The sequence below is a fragment of the Trachemys scripta genome, chromosome 7 (genome assembly GCF_013100865.1).
Source record: "Trachemys scripta elegans isolate TJP31775 chromosome 7, CAS_Tse_1.0, whole genome shotgun sequence".
Taxonomy (NCBI): Eukaryota; Metazoa; Chordata; order Testudines; family Emydidae; genus Trachemys; species Trachemys scripta.
Genome location: NC_048304.1, coordinates 52,448,185 through 52,462,458, shown reverse-complemented (window position 1 = coordinate 52,462,458; position 14,274 = coordinate 52,448,185).

The window sequence follows — 14,274 nt, the reverse complement described above, 5'->3', positions numbered from 1 at the left end:
AATCGGGGGGATGATAGGTGGAGAAGAAGATTTAATAGGGAACTTCAGCAGATCTATGCAGAGCCAAATATAGTAAATGTAGAGAAATTCCAGTGCAAGAAAGGAGAGGACTTGAGACATCTTTGAAAATAACATGGGTAGCTCAGCTCAGCTTAGAGTAAGTGAACGTAACTCCCATGGCAGTGCAACGTGGCTCTGACCAACAATAATGAGGATGTGTGTGCTGGGGGCTCTCCTCTCTGCCAGAGTGAGCTAAACTGTTGCACCCCATGGAGATGCAGGCATTCTCCCAGGAATTTCTCCAGGACGCAGTTCAATGCCAACAGCTTTATTAGCATGGATAGCACCCTGGTGCCATTGGCAGGTGCGATTAATGGGAGTATGATGTGAAGCCAAGGCACTTTTTGAAGGGTCTCTGACACTGCCAGGAACAATCTTGACAGTACCTTACTCCCATATCAAGGCTCTTCTTTCCCTTTGGGCAGTGCCTTGTTCTTTGCTTGTGGTACAGACGTATACGGATCATGCACCAAGGCAGCTCCCTTGAGCCTGTCTCCCAGCCCTGAGTCCAGGATCCACTGGGCCTGCTGTGTCCCTTGCAGCAGCACATGACACTGGCTATGCCACCCCTCCTTTAGTGGCATTCCCCTCCTTCAATAGGAGAAGAGATGGCAGCAGAAGGTAGGGGCAGGATTTCCTGCCAGCACTCTAGCCAGCCAGGGCTCTGGGGGGGAAGAGGGCTGCTCCCTGAGTCACTACCCATCCCCGGCCATCCAGGGCTCTGGAGGCAGGGCCAGATTTCAGTTCTGCTGCTTACATGTAGAGTGAGGGCTGCACAAACGTAACTGCCTTCAACTGAAAGACGCTTCGCCCTGTTGTGAGAGACCCCTATGAGTTAGAAAATCTATCTGCACCTTGGTCCTGCGGGGTAAAAAACAACAGACTATGTACACAGATTTCCTTTCACCTGGGTTGGCGTGAGTTCCTCAGGGCCCTATCTGTACCATCAGGAGAATAGTACAGCCCTACCTCATAGGAGCACTGGGAGAAGAAATACATTAGTGCTTGGGAGGTGCTCAGTACCTTCAATAGCTGTATTAAAAATACAGCGCACCCTCCTCGAATGCACAGCACCTACTCTTTGAACATTGTAATTTTAAAAGGGTCCTTTAAGAAATGTAGGGTTTATCTTTTCTTTGTACCAAGTGATCTTAATAACAGAATAAGATGGATTCTTCAAATGTTCCATATAGTCAAAATTCATTTAAGTCTTGTGCATAGGCTATATTGAAGAAGTCAAGTTGCAATTAAGTTAATGAGTGTTGTCTAATTGGTATGATCATATACGCTACAGACAGGATCAGGACCACAGCTCAGGTAACTCCAAGTACAGCCAGCCATTGTGACATCAGATGTAATTTAACCCTTCCTCTGCAGCTAATTTGCATACAACAATTCTATGAAGGAATTATAACATCTCAGAGGTCTGAGGGAAGCTGAATTAACGTGTCGAGAACTCTCGCTGGTGCATTACTCAGCTCAACTGTCATAGCATGGTAAAGGTCCCATGCTAGCTTGGGCATCAGTGCTTCAAAGAAGCCCAAGGTGCTGCTGCCCCAGCTCCAGCATACATGGAGACAGCAGTGCCAAGGGAGCAGAGGCAGCAACATCAGGGGATTCCCTTGTTTCACGCAGTGCTGGGCATGGCTACCAAGGAAGGCAAAAGGCTTGTTTGGTGAAACCTTTTGCTGTGTGTCTGGACTTGGGTTACTTGGAAGGGGAGGATTTTAGCCTTCCACCCTAACTGACCCATGACTTTACAAATTAAACTGACCAACCAGCTGCTGGGAGACAATCAAGCAGCCATGAAACGGAGGCACAGCCATGGCCTGGCAAGAGAGAGGTTAGGACAGCTGTTACCGAAGAGAAGGAAATGGCATGGCTACAGATTAGCATTGTGAGGGAATGCACTGTTGAACAGAATAGTCATTGCAGAAATGAGTAATTCTTTAAGTTTCAGAATTTCTAACTTTAGAATTACTTTTCATAGAATCATAGGATTGGAAGGGACCTCAGTGGGTGATCTAGTCCAGTCCCCTGCACTCAAGGCAGGACTACATAATAACTAAACCATTACTGACAGGCATTTGTCTAACCCGTTCTTAAAAACCTCCAATGACAGAGATTCCACAGCTTCCCTAGGCAATTTGTAACCCTGACAGTTAGGAAGTTTTTCCTAATGTCCAACCTAAACCTCCCTTGCTGCAATTTAAGCCCATTGCTTTTTGTTCCATCTTCAAAGGATAAGGAGAACAATTTTTCACCCTCCTCCTTGTAACAACCTTATATGTCAGTGATTTTCAGCCTTTTTTCATTTGCAGACCCATAAAAATATTCAAATAGAGGTGCACACCCCTTTGGAAATTGACAGTCTGCAAACCACAGGTTGAAAACCACTGTTTTATGAACTTGAAAACTGTTCTCATGTCCCCTCAGTCTTCTCTTCTCCAGACTAAACAAACCCAAGATTTTCAATCTCCCCTCATAGATCATGTTTTCTAGACCTTTAATAATTTTTGTTGCTCTGTCCAGATTTCTCCAATTTATCCATATCTTTCCTGAAATGTAGCTCCCAGAACTGGACACAATACTCCATCTGAGGCCTAATCAGCGCTGAATAGAGCAGAAGAATTACTTCTGTGTCTTACTTACAACACTCCTGCTAATTCATCCCAGAATGATATTTGCTTTTTTTGCAACAGTGTTACATTGTTGAGTCATATTTAGCTTGTGATCCACTATGACCCCCAGATAGACTCATAGACTTTAAGGTCAGAAGGAACCATTATGATCATCTAGTCTGACCTCCCGCATGATGCAGGCCACAAAAGCTGACCCACCCACTCCTGGAATAATTCTCTCCCTTGACTCAGCTGTTGAAGTCCCCAAATCATGATTTAAAGACTTCAAGTCACAGAGAATCCTCTAGCAAGCGACCCCTGCCCAGCAAGCGACCCCTGCCCCATGCTGTGGAGGAAGACGAAAAACCTCCAGGGCCTCTGCCAATCTACCCTGGAGGAAAATTCCTTCCCGACCCCAAATATGGCAATCAGCTGAACCCCGAGCATGCGGGCAAGATTCTCCAGCCAGACCCTCCGTAAAAAGTTCTCTGTAGTAACTTTTAATATCCCATCATTGACCATTGTTACTAATTACCAGCGATGGCACGTTATTGACCTATTGACTAAAATCACGTTATCCCATCAAACCATCCCCTCCATAAACTTATCAAGCTTAATCTTAAAGCCAGAGAGGTCTTTCACCCCCACTGTTTCCCTCGGAAGGCTGTTCCAGAACTTCACCCCTCTGATGGTTAGAAACCTTCGTCTAATTTCAAGCCTAAACTTCCCGACGGCCAGTTTATATCCATTTGTTCTCGTGTCCACATTAGTACTGAGCTGAAATAATTCCTCTCCCTCTCTGGTATTTATCCCTCTGATATATTTAAAGAGAGCAATCATATCCCCCCTCAGCCTTCTTTTGGTTAAGGTAAACAAACCGAGCTCCTTTAGTCTCCTTTCATATGACAGGTTTTCCATTCCTCGGATCATCCTAGTGGCCCTTCTCTGTACTCGTTCCAGTTTGAATTCATCCTTTTTAAACATGGGAGACCAGAACTGCACACAGTACTCCAAATGAGGTCTCACCAGTGCCTTGTATAACGGAACCAGCACCTCCTTATCCCTACTAGAAATACCTCGCCTAATGCATCCCAAGACCGCATTAGTTTTTTCACAGCCACGTCACATTGCCGACTCATAGTCATCCTGCGATCAACCAGGACTCCGAGGTCCTTCTCCTCTTCCGTTACTTCCAACCGATGCATCTCCAGCTTATAACTAAAATTCTTGTTAGTCATCCCTAAATGCATAACGTTACACTTCTCACTATTAAATTTCATCCTATTACTATTACTCCATTTTACAAGGTCATCCAAATCTCCCTGCAGGATATCCTGATCCTTCTCCGAATTGGCAATACCTCCCAACTTTGGGTCATCCGCAAACTTTATCAGCCCACTCCTACATTTGGTTCTGAGGTCAGTAATGAATAGATTAAATAAAATCGGACCCAAAACCGAACCTTGAGGAACTCCACTGGTAACCTCCCTCCAACCTGACAGTTCACCTTTCAGTACGACCCGCTGCAGTCTCCCCTTTAACCAGTTCTTTATCCTCCTCTGGATTTTCATATCGATCCCTATCTTTTCCAATTTAACCAATAATTCCTCATGCGGTACCGTATCAAATGCTTTGCTGAAATTGAGGTATATTAGATCCACCGCATTTCCTTTATCTAAAAAATCTGTTACTTTCTCAAAGAAGGAGATCAGGTTGGTTTGGCACGATCTACCTTTCGTAAAACCGTGTTGTAATTTGTCCCGATTGCCATTGACCTGAAGGTCCTTAACTACTTTCTCCTTCAAAATTTTTTCCAAGACCTTGCATATTACAGATGTTAAACTAACAGGCCTGTAGTTACCCAGGTCACTTTTTTTCCCCTTCTTGAAAATAGGAACCACATTAGCTATTCTCCAGTCAAACAGTACCACCCCCGAGTTTACCGATTCATTAAAAATTATCGCTAACGGGCTTGCAATTTCTCACACCAGTTCCTTTAATATTCTCGGATGAAGATCATCCGGTCCGCCTGATTTAGTCCCATTAAGCTGTTTGAGTTTTTCTACCTCGGATACGGTAATGTCAGATCCCTTTCTGCAGTACTCCTTCCTAGGCAGTCATTTCCCATTTGTACATATGCAACTGATTGTTCCTTCCTAAGTGGAGTACTTTGCATTTGTCCTTATTTAATATCATCCTGTTTACTCAGACCATTTCTCCAGTGTGTTCAGATCATTTTCAATTTTAATCTTATCCTCCAAAGCACTTGCAACCCCTCCAAGCTTGGTATCATCCACAAACTTTATAAATGTATGCCATTATGCCATTATCTAATCATTGATGAAGATATTGAACAGAACTGGACCCAGAATTGACTTGATGTGTCCTTCCAGCTTGACTGTGAACCACTGATAACTACTGTCTGGGAATGGTTTTCCAACCAGTTTTGCACCCGCCTTATAGTAGCTCCATCTAGGTTGTATTTCCCTAGTTTGTTTATGAGAAGGTCATGCGAGACAGTATCAAAAGCCTTACTAAGGTCAAGATATACCATGTCTATCTCTTCCCTCCTATCCATAAGGCTTGTTACTCTGTCAAAGAAAGCTATTAGGTTGCTGTGACACAATTTGTTCTTGGCAAATCCATGCTGACTTTTACTTCTCACCTTATTATCTTCTAGGTGTTTGCAAATTGATTGCTTAATTATTTGCTCCATTATCTTTCCAAGTACTGAAGTTAAGCCCAGTTAGCTTTTTGGTTCAATTGTTACCAACAGGCCCATTGTTTTTATTATAGGCAGTGCAGGTTGAACCACCTATCGTAAAGTTGCCTGATGCATACCATCATAAGACCCTATTTTTAGTTGCTTATAATTTTGCCAAACTTTAACCATTTGGGTTTAAATTTGCCATGCCAGGTGTCTGCCTCAGGCTGAATGTTTTTGGAAAGTTTCAGTGGTAATAGTATAGCCACTTCCAAGAACACCATATGAAAAAAAAAACTTACATCTGTTTTGTTGAGAAGCTCTTGTGCTTTGAAACAAGGACTTGAAATGTGGCAGGGGCTCACAGTGGAGTCAAGGTGACTGAAAATTCACCCAAATTTGACCTCTAGAAATCTCAGTTTGCACATACTCAGGATTGATTTGTTAGTGTTTGGCTGCTAAATTCTCTGGAGATTCTAATTGCACGGTGCATGCTCTATCTCCTCATGGCTCCCCCATACAATCACACTGCACATGTGCCATCCCCACCAAGCAACTGAGCATGCTCCATCCCAGAGATGCAGTGGGAGCAGGACTTTACCTACAAGTGCTGCTCACAGCTGCTGGGGTAGCTGTGGTGCCAGGCAGCGAGGAGGAGGAAGCTGCCTTGCTACAATACAGAAGCGTGAGAAATTGGGGGTTGGGAGCTCAGAAATGCTGTGGGTGAGAGGGGGTTGCAGGAGTCAGAGGGGGAGGACAGAGTCCAGGGTGGCAGTGGGTAGGTACAGAGGGGAAGGGGACAGGAACAGGGAGGGGTAGACAGATGTATGGGGAGAGGGACTGGAGGTAGAGGTGGGACAGGTAGAAGCAGAGGAGGATGGAGACAGCCTGGTGGGGATGGGGCAGAAGGGTTTAACACCAGGGACGACAGGTTATATGGGCTCGTGGTGCCCAAGCACCAGGAATATTCAAGGCTGGGGGCTGTGCTCCACCAATATTTGGAGCTGGGTTTCTCCCCTGGCCCTGCCTGGAGCGGACCCTGCGCCCCCGGGAGCTTCCTTGCCTGAAAAAACAAAACAAAACAAAACCGTGCCTCTCTCCTTTGCTTGGGCTGCCGGCTGCCTGCCTCTGCCTCTGCCTAAGGCTATAGAGAGCAGTGGCCGGCAGACTGTTGGAGCACCTCAGGAGGGGGAGGGGGAGAGAGGAGGGGAAGGAGGCATGCACGTGCTTGGGAGCCCTCTGTCCTGTCCCCCGGCACCCACCTGGAGGAAACGCCGAGGTGACTTTTGGCCAGGAGATGGCCATCTGGAGTGGACCTCACTCACCTGAGCAGCTGCTGGGGCTTCTGTGAGGTTTGACCCTGTGATCCACCGCCCCCACTCCTGCCCAATGCTGGGCAAGGGGCAGTCCCATCCCCAGTGAGGCTAGGGTGAGGGGCAGCAGGCTGCAGCAGGGGAGGAAGGAAGCCACATGTGATGGCAGTCCCCCCCCCCCAGCACCCATCCACCCACCACAGGGGAGATGGGGGAGGGAAACTTCCTAGACCTTAGCAGCTGGGCTTGGGTGAATTTTGTGACACCCTACCGCCCCCCCCCCAGCCACCACCCTGCAGTCCCCACTCCTGCCCCACTCTGGGCAAGGGGCAGCCCCATCCCCAGTGAGGCTATGGTGAGGGGCAGCAGCAGGGGAGGCCACACATGATGGCAATCCCCCCCCGGTACCTACCATAGGGGAGGTGAGTGGGCTTTCTGGACCTGAGAGAGGCCCTAGGAGCATGTGCAGTGACCGTGGTGCAGAGTGAGTGTGCTGCGTGGGGGGAAGGAGAAGAGGAGGGGTCCCTCCCCTGGAGCTTGCTGCTGCCAGTGGGGGAGGGGGCTGGGGGGGAGTCCTCTCTGGTCCTAGCCCTGGGGCAGCCTGTCTGCACCCCAAGTTCCTTATCCCCAGCCCTGCCCCACCCCAGAACCTGTGCCCCCAGCACCCCAACCCTGAGCACCCTCCTGCACTGTGAACCCCTCATCCCCAGCCCCACCCCAGAGCCCTCACCTGAGGGGAAAAACGTGCAACTTAAATTTGGTGGTCAGTGGGCTTCCTTCCTCCCCTGCTGCCCCTCACCCTAGCCTCACTGGGGATGGGGCTGCCCCTTGCCCAGCATTGGGCAGGAGTGGGGGCTGTGGGGGGGGAGGGGGTGGATCACAGGCTCAAACCTCATGGAAGCACAATATTTAGCACAATACTTGATTATTTTACACCCTTTAAAGTATATAACTGGTCATATACAGATGTTATGAAGTGGGAATGTTCTTAATGTTTTCTCTGAATACTGTGTGAGTGCCTCAGTTTCCCCTATGCATTTCTCAAGGATCTAGATGGTGGGATAAGGGGGTGTGATTGTTGTAGAGCCCTAGAGAGCCAGTGTGATGCCATCTGCACAGTGAATGGCCGAAACCCTGTCTCCGGGCAACTGATGGCCTGGGCTGCTCTCCTGCAAGGTGCCAACTGAAGGTGTTGGAGAACAAAGATCAGGTGGCCTCCTAATGCCTGGAAAAGAGACAAAGGCCAGAGGAGGGAGTGTCAGTACCTGTGCAGACTTCCGCGAAGCGCCTGGTGTGGAAGGGGATGCTGGGATGCTTTGGAACTACTCCATACAAAGCCAGTCAGGACTCTAGGGGAGCCGCCTCCTCTCTCTGAGCATACTGTCTCCAGGGCAAGAAGCTTACACCTTCCTGGGTCTGACCTCAGAGCATTCAGCATGCCCTTCCACACCGTGTGCTTTTCGCAGCGAGTCTGCTCAGGCAGGTCTGGGGCAACCAGAGGTCCCTGCACCCCAACTCTGCAGTCAGACGTGACTCTCAGCCAGCCGGTAAAATAGAAGGTGTATTAGACAACAGGAATACCGTCTAAAACAGAGCTTGTAGGTACAGAAAACAGGACCCCTCAGTCAGGTCCATCTTGGGGCTGGGGAGCCCAGACCCAAGTTCTGGGCCTCTCCCCATTTCCCCAGCCAGCTCCAAACTGACACTCCTCTTCTGGCCTTTGTGTCTCTTCTGGATAAGGAGGCCACTTGATCTCTTTGTCCCCAACACCTTCAGTTGGCACCTTGCAGGGGAAACTGAGGCATCCACACTGTATTCAGAGAAAACATTAAGAACATTCCCACTTTGTCACAACAGGTGCAACAAAATATAATACCGTATATTGAAGCAGGCAAGTGCTGCTTCTGACTTTCCACTTTTAATTGACCCTGGTAATCTTGTAGTGCCAACGCGTTGTAGCTTCATTTTATATCGGCTTACAGGGCGGGAGCGGGGGGGCACCACCATTTTAGGCACCACCAAAAATTATACAAACCTGCCACCTACGTTTAACACCACAAGACACTGCTATACAAAACCTGCAATTGTACCTAGGAGTCCTGAGTCTCTATGTTCCTCTGCTATCAACAAATAGCTGTGAAGCCTACTGGCAAAGTTTGTGTCTCATCCTCATCTAGTAACTGGTCCCTAGCTTACTGCTACTGCCAGCTATTCCGTTTTTTTTTTTTTTTTTTTTTTTTTTTTTAAGAAAAGAAGTTAAAAGAATGTTGCTCTGGGCTGGAATGGGCCAGGCCCTGGAACCGAGAACAGGGAGCCTGTCCTGTGCTCTTCAGTAACCCTCTCCCTGCTGGCACTATGCAGTCTGGAAGAGGAAGCTGCCTGACTCAAAATCAAAGAGGACAAAAAGTGGATCCTGGGTGGGGGAGAGGAGTAGATTGGAACAAGGAGTCTGGTGAGACTGGGACGAGGGGACGGGGAGGAGAGAGACAGCTCAAGGTTGCCTATCCAATCTTAACTTGCCCCCCTTGTGCATATGCAATATGATACCATTTAATTACCTAATCACACACTATGGGCCCCCTGCCTCATTCAGCACAGAGGATGGACCTGTTCTAGGGTTGCCAACTTTCTAATCACACAAAACCAAACACCCTTGTCCCACCCCTTCCCTGAGGCCCCACCCCCTGCTCACTACATTTCCCCTCCCTTGGTGGCTCACTCTCCTGCACCCTCACTCACTCACTGGGCTGGGGCAGGGGTGCAGGATAGAAATGAGGGGTTCAGGGTGTGGAAGGGGACTCTAGGTTGGGGCCAGGGGATTTGGCATGCAGGAGGGGGCTGTGGGTTGATGTGTAGGAGGGGGTATGGGCTCTGGGCTGGGGCCAAGGGATTCAGAGTGTGGGAGGGTTGAGGTACAGGAGGGGGTATGGGCTCTGGGCTGGGGATGCAGGCTCTGAGGTGGGGTCAGGGATGAGGGGTTCAAGATGTGGGAGGGGACTCTGGGCTGGAGCAGGGGGTTGGGGTGCAGGGGGTGAGGGCTCTGGCTGGGGGTGCAGGCTCTGAGGTGGGGCTGGGGATGAGGGGTTTGGGGTGGCTCAGGCCTGGGGTGCGTGCTTACCTTGGGCAGCTCCCGGGCAGATCCCTGCCTGTCCTGGTCTGGCTCCTAGGCAGGGGCAGGAGGGGGCAGAAGGCTCCATGTGTGGCTCTCACCTGCAGGTATCGCCCTCCCCCCATTGGCCGCGGTTCCCGGCCAATGGGAGTGCAGAGCCAGTGCTCAGGGCAGGGGCAGCGCATGGAGGCCCTCCCCCCTAGGAGCCGGAGCTGCTGGCCACTTCCGGGGCAGAGCATGGAGCCAGGACAGGTAGGGACTAGCCTGCCTTAGATCCGCAGCACTGCTGACCAGACTTTTAATGCCCCAGTCAGTGGTACTGACAGAAGCCTCCAGGGCACTGAACGCCTGGCAACCCTAACCTGTTCTTGCGATGAAGTGCAGGGCTGGGTAGGGAGGGAGTTGTCTGTAGGGCCAGATGGAGAGAGATACAGACTCTATAAGCTCAGTGGTTGGGGCCCTTCCTGGGATGTGGAAGATCCACATTTGGATCCTGGCTCTGCCTGATTTGGGTAAGAGACTGTAATGTGACTTCTCCCAGAACACCCAATAGCCTTGTGCTCAGGGCATTCTGATGGGCTGTGGGAGCTCTGGGTTTAATTGCTTGCTTCAAATCAGGCAGAACGGGATTCAAACCTGGGTCTCCCAGTGAATGCTGTAGCTATTGGCACACATGCCCCCACCAGCCAGCCACAAAAATTCCCACTCTGTTTGTGTCCAATTGCTTTTTGTGCAGGGCGTGATCACACCTACTGGATCAGGCCCTGGAAACAAGACAAACAGGGGAACACCTAGTTTGTGAATCTCAATGTGCACCAAGCTGCTTGGTGGCCTCAGGAATTCAGTGGTTATGTGCATGCCCACCAGCAAAACTTAGGGGCTGTGACCCCTCTCCTGGAGCTAGCCACCTAAGCCAGTCCTCTCTTTCTCACAAAAAAAAACAGACCCATGCATACCTTCCCCCTCCCCCTTTATAGCCAGTAACCAGGGTTAGGACACTCAAATCCAGGAGCTGCCTGATTTGGAGCAGGGCCTTGAACCCAGGTCCCCTATATCCCTAGTGAGTGCCCAGACCACCAGGTTATTGTGAACACAAGCCACGCACACCTGACGATGTGCTCTGAGGCCCGAGTGGTGAGATAGGCAGGGGACCATATTTGAGAATCCCCCTTCAGAGTCATAGGGGCTTTAGGTCACACAAGAGTACAGACCTGCTCATTCGCTGTGGGGTAGTGTCAGGACTTAGGAGGCTATGCACATGCCTATTTGCTGGGAATTTAGGCACCTACTGGGTTAGGCAGCAGCTGAGTGGTGATCTTGAGAATGTCAGTGGCACCTAAATGGTGGACTTAGGTGCCTAAAGAGGTAGAGAGGCACTTAAGACCCTTTGTGAATCAAGCCCAGGGTTTTTAAATCATGCCAGTGTTACAGCGAGCATGTTTTATTGTCGGGGAATTGTGCTCAGTTGTGATGATCATTGAAAAGGTCACTTTCACTAAGTGACAGTGTTGTCCAGGTCTGTACTTAGAGCAGGCAGTAACTGGTGTCTCTACTGAAGTGGGTAAATGAGGCATTGTGAGGGGGTGATCACTGCTTCCCGTGAACTCTCTGGACTGCGTTGTCCCTAATTTCTCTTAACCGAAGTAGCACTTCCTCACTCTGCCGTCCCCAGTCAGTATTTGCTCTTTTGGCAGAGAAGATGAACAATGCTATTAATTTTCCCTTTTTGTGGATGAGGTCATCATCCCCCCTCCCCACCGTACTTACCATCTCCTGTAGGGCCGAGTTACTGGACTGGCAAGACCAGATGTGGCTGGGCCCTTCAGGGCAGGCCTAGCTTGATCTCGGTCCTTCTGGGGAGTAACAGCAGCAGGACAAACAAAATCCAAGGTAGTAATTACACCAGCCTCCTTCCTCAGAGCTGATGGCCAGAGCTGCTGCCACATCAGTCTGTCCTGCGGGCTCCCACCCAACAGCCAGGTCCCTCCTGCTCCAACTGCCACGGAACCTTCCTGCTGCCCCCTGCCCCTGCGGCCACACTTACCATTCGCCTCTTCTGTGGGTGTCCTCATGACATTCACAGGCTCTCAAACTGTCAAGAGGGAAACTGCTACTAACCTCCTCTTCTGCCCCAGACCTCACCAGAATAACCTATGGCAATTGGACACCATCCACCAGAAATTTTCTGCTGGTGCTCCACCCCGTGCTACCTGGCCCTGGGATCCCCTGCTCCATCTCTCAGCTTTCTCTTCTGCACCTTCCCATACCCCACATCCCCATTCCACACACACACACTTACTGTTCTCAATAGAGAACATCGGCTGGTTTTGACAGGAGTGACCATTCTGTTGCCGGCCCAGAGGGCCCGAGGGGGCAACAGGGTTCGTTGCCCGGTGTGCGTCGCACCAATAGACACACCAGGGTGGAGAAGCAAACCAAATTTATTCGAGATCTCAAAAAGGCACTCAGGAGACCAGCATGTCTCAAATCAGAAGCGCAGCAAATACAAGCAAGTTTTCCATTTTATATTCCAAGCTGTTTGTGTGCAAGCCTTTGTTCTGTTTCCCCCTTTACCCCTCTCTTCCTGACAGCAGTTACAGCAGGCATTACATTGTGGCGTGTTAGAAAAGTTCTCGTCCGCATGTTTATCTTTGGCCTTGCAAGCTCAGACATAGTAGACTTTCCCCCTTCCCCCCTCCTTCTTCCTTATCACTACTGCTTCTGCTAGTGTGAGCGAAACTGCAGCTGTCTGCTAAAAAAGCTGACCGTTACATGTTCTGCTTCAGCGTTTAGGCTGTTAGCATGGAGGCTGGTTAAAGTTCACAAGATGGAGTTACTTTAGCTCACTTAGACCCAGAGCAGGGGGGTTTCATCGGCACTTATGGCCTTCCACCCCCCCCACCCCCGAGTTACCTGGTAGCTATGCCTAGTGACGCCAACAATTCCATTCATTACATGCCCCATAATCATAGATGTAAAGGCCAGAAGGAACTCTTCTGATAATCTATGGCCAGATTCACACAGGGACAGAGGTGCCCAATTGCCACTTAAAAGACTCAAATCCAACATCTGGGTGCCACTGACCCCCGCTTAGCTGTCATCTGACCCTGGAGGGGCCAAAATCTTCACGTGCCTAAATTTTTGCCAGTGGGCATGCGCCAAGTGGCCTAAGTCCTGATGTCACCTCACCACAGCTCATGAGCTGCTCAGAGAGCTAGCTGCCACCGCTCAGTGGGATTCTCAGGTGAGATGCTGCACTGCCTCTCTCACTTGCCAGGCTCCATCCAGTAGGCATGCTCTGTGTATGCCTAATTCACAAAGAGAGGCAGGGCTAACATGTCAGCACTTCTTCTGTGTGAATACCTGCTCTGCTAGATTTGGAGCAGGGATGGAACAACATCTCCAGTGAGTGCCCTAGCCAGCAGGTTATAGGGGATTCCAGGGCAGAGGATGCGGAATCTCTCCTGTTGAAGCTGTTTTACTTTGCATAAATAACTGAATAAATTAATACAAGAAGGGGAAAACCTCTAGAAGATCAAATATAACCTGTGGAATGTCAGGTATAACCCTGAGGTAGCACCACAAGATGGAGTGACTATGCACTGCAGATTATCGACTAACTCTTCTCAGCTAGTATTTGTGTTGTTAACGTCTAGCAGCCTTGAGCCCCTCTTGATACTTTGCAGGGAAAATAAAGTAGAATTAGTAGCTGAGATTCATGGAAGTTATTTTATAGCTATGGGCAAGATTTATTATAGTTGACTGGAAATGTGAGTTTATTTGATTAACATGAATAAGAATAGGTTTCAGAGTAGCAGCCGTGTTAGTCTGTATCCGCAAAAAGAACAGGAGTACTTGTGGCACCTTAGAGACTAACAAATTTATTAGAGCATAATAAAGAAGAAGTGGGCTGTAGTCCACGAAAGCTTATGCTCTAATAAATTTGTTAGTCTCTAAGGTGCCACAAGTACTCCTGTTCTTTTTATGAATAAGAATAAACATCCACATAATTTATATGATTAGATTGTAACTTTAGCGCCCTGATGGCCAAGATGGAGTCTGCTCTGCAGGTGGCTGTGGCAAAGAGAAGTCATGTGGAGGAACTCAACAGAGAAACTCCCTTCCACCCCACGGGAACCTGTTCCAAACCCCCAGAGGTAAGCCCCCTCCCCCATCAATAGTACAATTAATATAGAGAAGAGAAGGTTACTCACCTTGTGCAGTAACAGGTTCTTCGAGATGTGCCCCGCTGTGGGTTCTCCACTCCATGCGATGGCGTGTACCGACACTGTTGTTTGGAGATCTTCAGTAGCAGTGCCTGGTTGGGCCACACGTGCGCAGCTGCTGTCTCAGGGCATTGTTTGAGTCTGTTCAGCGCGCGCATGGCCCAAACCCCCTCAGTTCTGCGAGACAGCGGCTGCGCATGCGTGGCCCAACCAGGCACTGCTACTGAAGATCTCCAATCAA